Source organism: Daucus carota, chromosome 4 (genome assembly GCF_001625215.2).
Source record: "Daucus carota subsp. sativus chromosome 4, DH1 v3.0, whole genome shotgun sequence".
Classification (NCBI taxonomy): Eukaryota; Viridiplantae; Streptophyta; class Magnoliopsida; order Apiales; family Apiaceae; genus Daucus; species Daucus carota.
The window spans coordinates 12925145-12935078 of NC_030384.2; positions in this window are offsets into that span (position 1 = coordinate 12925145).

Genomic DNA, 9934 nt, shown 5'->3' on the forward strand with positions numbered 1-9934 from the left:
CGAGGGGATTCCAAAACTACAAATGGTTTTAAAAATGGGCAGAGTTTCGGGTTGATTTTGAGTGAAAGAGTGGCAGCAGTTCATGAGTTCCTTAAAAAAAAATGGCGAAGAATGGTTTTTGTTTGAAAAAGGAACAATATGTATATGCATGCTGTAGTGGCGCAAGGAGAGAAATAAAGATTAAAATAAAAAAAAAAAAAAACTGAAGCGTTCACCTGGCGCAAGGAAAGGAGAGCGCAAGAAAAAAAATAAATCAAAAACAAATAGCTTCCTTGCGCCAAGAGGAAATGAGGCGCAAGGAGACGAGGCGCGAGGAAACACCTGTCGCAAGGAAGAAAAGAAAAAGAAAAATAAAAGAAAAACGATTTGTTTGCGCCAAGGAGAGACGAGGCGCAAGGAGGAAAAAGAAATAATAAAAAAAAATTATTTCCTAGCGCAACTTAGAAGAGAGGCGCGAGGAAGCAAAAATAAAACAAAAAAATAGAATTAATTAACTAGTTACCTGGCGCAAGCAAGAGAGGCGCAAGGTGGGATTTGAATTATTTTAATCAAAAAACAAGTTGTATGGCGCAAGTAAATATTATCAGAAAATATTTGATTAAAATAAAAACAAGTTGCACCAACAACATTTGATTAAAATAAAAACAAATTCACAGTTAGTAATTTAAATTGAGTTAAACTATATTAAGGATAGTCAATTCAAGTTAAATTTAACTATGCTACAAGAAGAAAATCACAGTTATTATTTAAATTAAATTAAACTAAATTGACTTTAGTAAACTTAATTTAAATATACTATGCTGCTTATTTTAGTTTAAATTTAATTAATGGAAACTAATACTCATTGAATTGCTTCAAGTCCATTAACTATTCTTAAGCTAAAATAATTGAATCATTTAAATATTTATATTCATTAATTGAATAGAAACACTTAAACAATTTAAGCAATTAATTTTAACAATCTACCATTTAAGCAATTAAGACACATAATCACATATATCATGGCAAATCAATTAGAATTAATTAGCAGTTAAATACATAAAATACTGGATGCACTTGTAAATTCACAAGTCCTAGAAATATGGACATTTAAATACTTGTGAACTTACGAACAGATTGCAGTTATTGATTGTCTAATTTAATTAGACAGATTTAACATCCCAAGTTCACCAACCAATCTAGAGAAAGTGGATTCGTCTAGTGGTTTAGTGAAGATGTCTGCAATTTGTTGATCAGTAGGTACAAAGTGTAACTCTACTGTTCCATTCATGACATGCTCACGAAGAAAATGATACCTGATATCAATATGCTTTGTCCTGGTGTGTTGAACAGGATTGTTGGCAATGGCAATGGCACTCGTGTTATCACACAGAATCGGAATTTTATCCAACATGAATCCATAATCTTGTAGTTGATTCCTCATCCACAAAATTTGAGCACAGCAACTCCCAGCAGCTATGTATTCAGCTTCTGCTGTAGACGTAGACACGGAGTGTTGCTTCTTGCTGTACCATGACACCAACCTTCGTCCAAGAAACTGACAGCTTCCTGAAGTACTTTTCCTATCAATCTTACATCCTGCAAAGTCAGAATCTGTATAGCCAATCAGATCAAAACCTGTATCTTTAGGATACCATATCCCAAGATTGGGGGTTCCCTTAAGATACCTAAAAATACGCTTAACAGCTATAAGATGAGACTCTTTAGGATCAGCCTGGAATCTAGCACATAAACAAGTTGCGAACATGATATCTGGCCTACTAGCAGTTAAGTACAAGAGAGAGCCAATCATACCTCGATACCTTGTGATGTCAACTGACTTACCAGATTTGTCCTGATCAAGTTTGACAGCAGTTGGCATAGGAGTTTTGGCAGGAGATGCCTCTTCCATTCCATACTTCTTCAGAAGATCCTTGATGTACTTTGATTGACAGATAAAAATACCGTCAGGCTTCTGAAGTACTTGAAGTCCTAGGAAGAAGGACAATTCTCCCATCATGCTCATCTCGTACTTGCTCTGCATAAGTTTAGCAAATCTCTCGCACAAAAGATCATTAGTAGAACCAAATATAATGTCATCGACATATACTTGTACCAGAATTACATCATTCTTATGCTTTTTATGAAAAAGAGTTTTATCGATGATACCTCTGGTGAAACCATTTTCAAGTAGAAACTTGGAAAGAGTGTCATACCAGGTTCGAGGGGCTTGCTTCAGACCATAAAGAGCTTTGAAGAGAAAATACACGAAGTCTTCAAATTCCTTGTCTTCGAACCCAGGGGGTTGTTCAACATAAACTTCTTCTTCGAGATCACCATTCAGGAATGCACTTTTCACATCCATCTGATATACTTTGAAGTTGGAATGTGCAGCAAATGCTAAGAACATCCTGATTGCTTCAAGCCTAGCAACTGGAGCATAGGTTTCATCATAATCGATTCCTTCCTCTTGCGAGTAACCCTTTGCTACCAGTCTTGCCTTATTCCTCGTGACAGTACCATCTTCATCCAGCTTGTTTCTAAAAACCCATCTGGTGCCAACTATAGATTTTCCTTTAGGTCTTGGCACCAGCTTCCAAACTTTCTGCCTTTCAAATTGATTGAGTTCTTCCTGCATTGCAGATACCCAATCTGGATCATTTAGAGCCTCTTCAACTTTCTTTGGTTCTGTCTGAGACAAAAAACCAGCAAAGTTGCATTCATTTTGAGTTGCTCTTCTAGTCTGTACTCCTGTGTCAGGATCACCAATGATTTGTTCAATGGGATGGTCTCTGCTCCATACCCTTGGTCTTGGCAGATTCAGTCTTGATGATTCACCGTAATCATTGTTGTGTTGAGTGTGACGACTAGTAGATCCACTAATGTGACTTGCTCCCCCTGAACTGATGCTAATCCTATTTGATGATCCTCCACTTTGACCACTGTGATCATGATGATCACTTGTATTGTTACCAACACTTCCTCCAGATGGTTCAGGATCAGCAATTCTTTCAGTTGCATTGGGTTCTCTAGTATCAGCTTCAGGTTCATCTTCTCCAATATAGATGTCATCTAAGTTCTCAAATTCTAGAGAATCAGATTCATTTTCCTTTTGAAGACTTGGGAGCTTGGTATCATCAAACCTTACATTAATGCTTTCAATCAGCTTGTCGTCATTGATCAGATAAACCCTGTAGGCCTTTGACTCTAAGGAATAACCCAGAAAAATGCCTTCTTCAGCTTTAGCATCAAACTTACCCAGATGCTCTTCTTTAAGAACATAGCATTTTGCACCAAACACATGAAAGTAACTCAGTGATGGTTTTCTGTTGGCCATTACTTCGTACGGAGTCTTATCCAAATCTTTGTTAATCAGGGTACGATTTTGAGTGTAGCAAGCAGTATTCACAGCTTCAGCCCAGAAATAGATTGGAAGTCTTGATTGACTAATCATTGTCCTTGCTGCTTCAATCAAGGTCCTGTTCTTCCTTTCTACGACACCATTTTGTTGTGGAGTCCTTGGAGCTGAATACTGACGAGAAATACCCCTATCAGTACAGAATTCATTAAGAACAGCATTTCGAAATTCTGTTCCATTATCTGATCTGATTGCCCTTACTGGCAAATCTGCTTCCTTTTCAATCTTCTTGATATGATCAATGATGACTTGCGCTGCTTCATCCTTTGTATGTAAGAATAATACCCATGTGTATTTTGAGTAGTCATCGACGATCACAAGAGCATATCTCTTTCTTGACATAGAAGGAATGTTGACTGGTCCAAACAGATCCATATGAATCAGTTGAAGGGGTGAACCAATGTCAGTCATGCCTTTGCTCCTGTGTGATGCTTTCTTTGACTTTCCTTTTTCACATGCATCACAGAGTCCTTCTTGACAGAATTCTTTCTGTGGCAATCCTCTCACAAGTTCTCTTTTGACTAAAGAGTTCATAGTCTTAAAGTTTAAGTGTGAGAGCTTCCGATGCCATAACCAACTATCATCAGCAGAGGCTTTGGTGTAGAAACACTTGACCTCCCCCTTACTTGCTGAGTCTATGTCGGCTATAAACAAACTTGATTTTCTTACACCACGGAGTGTAAGATCCTTGTTCTTCCGGTTCTGGATTAAGCAAACTTCCTTCTGAAAGATTACGTCATATCCTTTGTCACAGAACTGACTGATACTGAGTAAGTTGTGCTTGAGTCCTTCCACCAGAGAGATATCTTCAATGATGACATTTCCAACTTTCAGCTTACCATATCCCGTTGTAAATCCTTTGCTGTCATCTCCAAAGATTACAATTGGGCCGGTTCTCATCACCACATCTGTGAGCAGGGACTTTTCTCCAGTCATGTGTCTTGAACAACCACTATCAAGAACCCACACAACTTTGCCTTTCTTTCCTGTGCCCTGCATTCACAAATGGATTAAACTTTCTTTGGTACCCAGACGCTCTTGGGTCCAGGTGGTTTAGTGGAAACAGGATTATCAACAGAAACTGGTTTAACATGTGCTTGTTCAGAGGTGACTGGACTCTTCTCCTTTTTAGTCTTAGCAGAAGTGCTTTTAGACTTGGAGTTGGGAGTTTCCTTCTTCTTAGAAGGACTAGCAGTCTTTGCCACAGGGGCAACATAAGGTGCAGGCATATTCATATTCATGGCAGGTGATGCAGAAAAAGATGCATTTAACATGGTAAAACATGCAGACATCATATTCATAGCACATAGCATGCAACCTACTCTACCACATGGCAAATGAACAGCATTCATGTTAACAGTATTAGGCATGCTAGGAACAGAATTATCTACTTTAATCACTTTACATGCATGAGTAAGATGATTAGTAGAATTGCAATTATTACAAACCTTTCTAGCATTAGAATTCCTAGAATTGGTGTTCTTAGGATCTAACTTGCCATTCCTGTTGTTCTTCTTTTTGTTGGAACTAGTACTTCCTAATCCAGTTTTATCTGAGTCATCTCTGACGTGGGAATTAGAAGGTACATCTTGTGATTCCTGTTTTACTTGAGGCTTAACAACTTCCTCATTTTTCAACTCTTCCTTGATGACAAGGTCTTCTTCTATCAGAGGTTCTGTTTGTGCCATTCTAAAGATAGGGGTCTTGGTGTTCTTCAGAATTTTAGGTATATTTGTTCCTTCAGGAGCATTCTCAGTTCCTGCTGAAACAAATATGCCTTCATTCTCTTTTCTCTTCTTTCTTTTAGCTCTTTCCAAAGAACTATAGTCAAGGCCAATAGCAACCTTCTTATCAACCCTTTGACTATCCAAGATCTCTTTCTGTAGAAAAGCAGAATTCTGATAGGCCCTAAGCTTAGTTTCTAGGTCAGCAATCTGAGACCTAAGGGACTCCTCAATTTCTGCACTACACTTCTCCTTATTCTCTAGATATTCAATTCTATCTTTAAGGTTAGTGTTCATGAGTTTCTCTAAAGCTAATTCATCTACTCTTTCTTCAAGTTTAGCTATCTTTAGAGAAAGACTACTGTTATCTGATTCTGAAGCTAATAAACTAGTGTGCAAGTTATACATCTCTTGACCTAGTTCATTTATAGTCTTTTTATAATCAGCAGTAGTCATGTCATCAACAGAAATTTCAAGAGATACCTGAGATGGAGATTCCTCGACAGTGTCAGCCATTAATGCAAATGCATAGTTGCTCTGTACAGGTTCATCATCAGAATCTGTGTCATCCCAGCTCTTTCCCTCAGCAATGTAAGCCCTTCCTTTATGCTTGGCAACCATTGCTTCCAACTTAGCTTTTAGCTTCTCATTCTCTTTCTTCAGATCCTCATAAGAATTCTTCTTATCATATGAGTTGCTTCTTTCTTTGACAGGAGCCGCTTTGGGTTTCCTGCACTCTGTTGCAAAGTGCCCTAAGTCATTGCAGTTGTAGCATCTGACCTTGCTCTTGTCATACATGTTTGGTTTGAAACTGCCAGTACTCTTTGACCCTGACCCTGAGTATCCTCCTTTACCCTGAAACTTGTTCCCTGAAGCTTTCTTGTACCGGGGGTTCTTTCTGAACTTGATATGCTTGAACCTTGCAGCCATATAAGCCATTGACTTATCTTCCAGCTGCTCCAGCTCTTCCTGAGTGTAAAACTCATCCTCCGGTTCTCCAGAAACTTCATCAATTTCAGCTTCTACAATCTCAGTATTGGTAGAAGGATAGTCAGCTTTGATGGATGAACAATCACTCTGAGCAACAGTGTGATCATTGATACCATATTCAACTAATTGTTGATAACCAAAGTATGGTTGATCAGCAATAAGTGCAGTGGTCTTCTGTAAGGCCATACTCTTGGATTCAGTTGATCCACCACCATATATGATCTTTCTTTGTTCAAGTTCCATCTCAAACGTCTTCAGTTTTCCAAACAGCTTTTCCAAAGTCATAGTTCTGAAGTCGCTTCTTTCCCGGATGGTCTCTGTCTTTACAACTAGATGGGGTGGCATCACAAATGAGAACTTTCTGTTAATCTCTTTCTGTGGATAAGTTTTTCCATGTAGTGTGAGTTCATTCAACAGCAACATGAACCTTTCATAGATTTGAGAAATGTTCTCTCCAGGTATTGCCTGAAATGCTTCATATCTGGCAATTAGCATATCGTATCTGTTTTCCCTGACTTCTTCAGATCCCTCCATCAATGCCTCAACAGTGTCCCACATCTGCTTTGAAGTTTTCAGACTTAGTATCAGATGTGTCATAGTCTTGGTCATTGATTCAACAATTATGAGTTGCAGATTATGGTCATGTGCAACATATTCCTTATCAGTGTCAGTGTATTCACTTTTCTCTTTGGGAACAGACTTCTGTGGAATACGAACACCATTTTCAACAGATTCAGGAATAATCTTCATTGGCACAAACGGGCCATTTTCCAGAATCCCAATGTACATGGGATTAGCAACTCTGATGTACAGCAACATCTTCATCTTCCAGTTGTTGTAGTCATCCTTGTCAAATGGAGGTACCTTGATTCCTAACTTGTGTGTCGACATTGTTATCAGATAAAATTACGATTGTACGGACAGCTAGCTTTTCAGATTGGTTACGGATCTCAGATCTGTATATCGATCAGCTAAGCTCTGATACCAATTGTTAGGTCCAATCAGACATAGAAGGGGGGGGGTTGAATACGTCTGAACCAAATTCCTCGATTAATTCGATTGCGGAATATTACTGTTTAAGTCCAGTTAAATCAATCGTAAATAAACAACTCCAGCAAGTCGGGGAATATTCTTATATTAAAAATAATCCTCGGATGCTACAAACTCCAACACGAATGTCGGCTGCAGAGACTACAAGCACTCTAATACAAACTCTCGACTAAAACGATATTCTAACTTGCTCTCGAGAATGTGTATATTGTGTGCACTTTACAAAGTGTGTAGTTGTTCTCAAATGAGGACACAAAGCTCTATTTATAGACTTTGGGGGACAAACTCAGCTTGTGCTTGCGCTAGGCGCAAGGAAGCTTTCCACCAATCAGAAAAGAGCTACCTCGTTCCATCCTTCCTCGTTCCTCCTTCAACTTGCGCCAAAACAATTCAAAAGAATTGTTTATATGAAATTGGCGCAAGGAAACATGTATTTGGCGCAAGGAAACAGATCAGGCTTCCTTGCTCCACTTGGCGCAAGGAGGAATTTCTTCCTTGTTCCAGGTGTGGCGCAAGGAAGGAAGTTGGATGAATTGGCGCAAGGAGAGATTTACATATTAAATCTCTTCCTTGTTCCATTTTGGCGCAAGGAGAGATTTAAATATTAAATCTCTTCCTTGTTCCATTTTGGCGCAAGGAGTGATTTAAATATTAAATCTCTTCCTTGTTCCATTTTGGCGCAAGGAAGGATTTAAATAATAAATCTTCCTTGTTCCAAAAATAGAACGGGCTAGAACACTTATACATATATATATATATGTGTTGCATATATACGTATAAGTATTTACTAATCAATTTGGAGGAGGCTTCATCCTGACTTGATTAAGTTATCTTGACTGAATCCTTCGAATCCAATTCACACGTACTGACGTCCTGTGCACTGGTCTGGTTCACGAACGACTAATACAGAATTAATTCTCCGTCTTCTTTTCTTGAGTACATACTTAATCAGTCTCACTAGACTTGAGTATTGCTTCAGTGATTCTGATTACGAATAATCAGAGAGGATGTACTTGAATCTTCCAGAACTGAGAATCTTGATCTTTGGACAACCTTGACATCAGAAACCACTTTGACTTTATTCTCCACCGAGGCTTGAACATTTTAATGAACTTCTATCAGTGATTTGCTGTACGTCTCAGATATCTTGATTGCCTTCAACTTCTTGAATCGTATCTTCAACTCTGTAGATTCCTGTACGATACTTAGTTATTGTTTCCTGTTCTTAATCTACAGTTGAGTTATCGACATTACATTACATATTACATTATGCTTTACATAAATCCATAAAGACACCATTCTTGTTAGTGGCCAATCAGAAGCAAACACTAACTCTTGGTATGTGTTTGGAGGAAAATGCCTCTTTGCAAGTCTTGCATTTGAAGATAAAAGAATACTTTCCTCGGCTACTCAATGGAGTCTACAGTCTACAGGGTAATTATGATTGATCAATAGAAGGTAATTGTAAGTCTAGACGAGACATTGAACGACACTTTGCTCCAAGCTGTTAAAGGTTATAGTATTAGTTTGATAATGATTCAAATCCAAGCAGAATCTCTTTGCAAGGATAAGGATTATAAAGGAGATCCCAACAACAGCTTAGGGGGAGCATTTGGTGGATCCACTAGTCAAACTCAACACCACATTAAAGATGAACAGGACATATGAAGAACTTATCTGCTTAGACAAACGGTTTGAAGTCAATATCATTCCCGGGTTCTAGTTCTTAAATGAACCTAATGGTGAAGTGAAGACTGAGAAGCTATTGTGAAAGGATGTTGTTTCTTTAGGTTTCAATCTGAAGTGAAACTTGAGGAAGATTCAGAAGCTCCTAAAGGGATCCAGATTGAGTGATTGCACAGCAAGATGATCTCAATCAATTTGAAAAGCAGATTGTGCGGAGTCTGATACCCTGATCTAATGACAATTCAGTACTTAGTACTTGTCGGGTACTTAAATACCAACTGGATGTTTTTGGCTCTGTTACGATGGAAAAGCCAATTTGGTTGCTTAGAGTTACTTCAAAAGAGAAGGTTATGAAGATGATGGAAATAGAATCTTCAAGTTCAGGACTCTACATCTTAGGGGACTCAACGACCTTCATGATTGAACTAAAGCACCATTAACGAGACTCGGGTTCAGGATATTACAGTGAGCTAGAAGATGAAGCTTCATGCAACATTTCAAGGACTTTGCAGTTGCAGATTCAACGGAATTTGTATATCTCCTTCTTCACCAGCTCTCTACGAGTTACTCTCTAGGACCCGATGATCATCACGGACATGGTATGACTTCTGACTAGCATATTATTTAAATATCAGTTTGCTGGAGTCATATTTGGTATTCAAATTATTACCTCTCATGATACAAGGCACACACAATATAATTATATGTGTTGTGATACCATGATTATATTATATGTGGACTAACGTCACTTGTGCAAGATAATTGCTAAGTGAATGCAGATTAGTGATATGATGAGTTTGTTGGAAAGTTGTAATTCTTTATGGTCTACTAGCTAGTCTAAACAATGATGGCAATAAAAGGAAGTCAAGGATCTTTTGAATATGCGCATTTTGGAAGATTTTAGACCTGCCAAGACTTATGCCAACAACCACTGGACTTGATCAGTACAAGAAAGGTACATCAACTGAAATATCAGGTCTCATAGGCGTTCAACTCATCAGTTTACTCAACTGCAAGTGGATCACATACTATATTTTCTATAAGGTACTACTTCTTTCATGAGCATGTATATCGTATTTCTTGAATG